This window comes from Egretta garzetta, unplaced genomic scaffold, assembly GCF_000687185.1.
Source record: "Egretta garzetta isolate BGI_Z169 unplaced genomic scaffold, ASM68718v1 scaffold1037, whole genome shotgun sequence".
Lineage (NCBI taxonomy): Eukaryota > Metazoa > Chordata > Aves > Pelecaniformes > Ardeidae > Egretta > Egretta garzetta.
Window position 1 is genome coordinate 145569 of NW_009260362.1, and position 2326 is coordinate 147894.

Genomic DNA, 2326 nt, shown 5'->3' on the forward strand with positions numbered 1-2326 from the left:
GCAGCGTTGGGCCCGAAGCTGGGCTGAGCCCTGACCTCTTCCAGGGTGCCCTTCGCTCGCTGCCTTTCGCAGCCAAGGAGATCGGCTTTACCCCAGGGCTTGGCCGAAGCGGCGGACGCGCTGACCCCTCTGTCGCAGGCTGAGCCGGGGGAGACCCCGGAGAGGGGGAGATGCATGGAGGCACAGCCTGACCCCTCTGAAACCGCACCGAGCCCTCCGGGCAGGGCAGGGGGATGCACTGGGCATGGCCCCACACTGCAGACAGGCTCTGGCCAAGCACTGGAGCCTGCCCGGAGCTGTCAGCCAGCCCGGAGGGCAGAGGGGGTTGTGCTGAGCCACATCCTCACCCCCCGGATCCTCCCCAGGGCCCAGGACCCCCACGCCCTTCTGCACCTGAGTGCGTGGCACAAGCGGACAGGAGCCATCCCGGCCCCCGCGAGGCTCCCCCCAGCCACAGCCTCATGGAAGCTGAGCACGGGCACGCTTCACCCCGCTTCCCTCCCGGTGTGGGAGCCTCCCCCGCGGGAGGACGCTGGCCCGAATCTCACAGCCCCTCACCCCGGGTCACTCCCATTAGGTAAAGGAGCAGCTCGTCTTGGCGGGGGTATCTCCCTCTTGCGCTTTCCTTGTATTGTACGGGCCTGGGTCATCGAGGAAATCTTACAGGTCCTTCTGCTGCCGAGTGGTCACGGGGGAAGCCCGGCCCCCTTCCCCCCATTGTCAGCGGCCGGGCCGTATCCTCGCTCCAAGCCCCGGCCCCTAAAAATAGTTCTTTGTCAGGCGATTGTTCCGACACCTTCGCGGCAGCATTGACGTGGGCCGGAGCAGGAGAGCGGTGGGGTAGGTGGAGGGGAAGGGCTGGAGGTCCCCCCTGGGACCGCTCCGAGTATTTGCCGCTGATAACGGCCCCTGTTGTGGGGAAATGGGCTCCTGGCGCGCGGCTGCATGCCGAAGGCCTTCCCGTGCCACTGCCTGCTGCTGTTGCCCAGCGGTCACCTCTCCCCTACCTGTCCCGGCCCTTCGGCCAGCTCTGCATTGGACCCCCACCCTGGGGTCCCCAAAAGGGGGGAGGCCTCTGCCCAGGGCACACAGGAAGGACATGGAGCCCTCCCGAGCCCCTGGCTCAGACCCTGCACCCCCCAACCGGCACCCGGGGCTCCCCACGTGTCCCTGCCCTGCTCACCCCATCGGGGCCAGGGCAGGCAGAGGTCTGCCCCGGTGGGGAGCAGGGTTGCCAGAGGGTGGGAAGGCAGCCCAGATCCCCGCCACGTTTCGGAGGGGTGACCTGCAGCATGGCCCTTCCCTGGCCCCCAGCCAGAACCCCGCTAACGTGGTCCCCTCACCGCCGCTGGTGCCTGTTTGGGTGCAGGGCTCGTGCTGGGGAAGGGGCTGTGCTGTGGCAGGATGGGGCTCAGCCCCCTCCTCCCCACGTAGCCCCAGCACAGCCCCCCCGGCACCTTGGGGACAGCCCCCTCACTTGTCACCCCCTGCTACTCCAACCGTTGTCACCTGGGAGGGACTGTCCCCCCGGGGGCCCTCTCCTGCCTGGCCACCCCAGCTGCAGAAACGGTATTTTATTTCCCATGAGCGTGAGCAGGTCTGGATTAAAATAAACTCCTGGCCCAGATCCCTTTTCTGGTGTCACAGGAGATGCCACGTTTGCCGCGAGCGCTGCCCGCAGACCTGCTGAGCACTGGAGCCTTGACCCTTCAGCTGCGCATCCCTGTGATGGGGACATGCCTGTCCCCCGCCCGTCCCTTGGGGACATCTCCCTCTCCCAGCCATTCCTGGCTGCATTGGCTCTCAGGGACACTGGCCCTGCTCAGCCGCCATCCCCAGGCTGGGCTGAGCCCCCTGGGGCCGCTGGCCGTGGGGCAGGGCACAGGGCCAGTCCCGCTCTGATTACCCCCAGCGCTTTTTCCTTTTTCTTCCTTAATTTACTGAGTGCTAAATCCAAATATTACAACTTCCCCTCCGCACCGCTGGTTACGCAGGCGGCCCCCGGCCGGGCATTGTCTTATTGTTTGCAGAGGGAAGCTCCAGCGGGAGATTAACCTGGCGTTCACCCCGTGCCGCGGCTTCACACCCTGTCCCTGCCGGCAGGGCTCACAGCGCTTTTTCCTTTTTCTTCCTTAATTTACTGAGTGCTAAATCCAAATATTACAACTTCCCCTCCGCACCGCTGGTTACGCAGGCGGCCCCCGGCCGGGCATTGTCTTATTGTTTGCAGAGGGAAGCTCCAGCGGGAGATTAACCTGGCGTTCACCCCGTGCCGCGGCTTCACACCCTGTCCCTGCCGGCAGGGCTCACGTCCCTGGGGACCGTG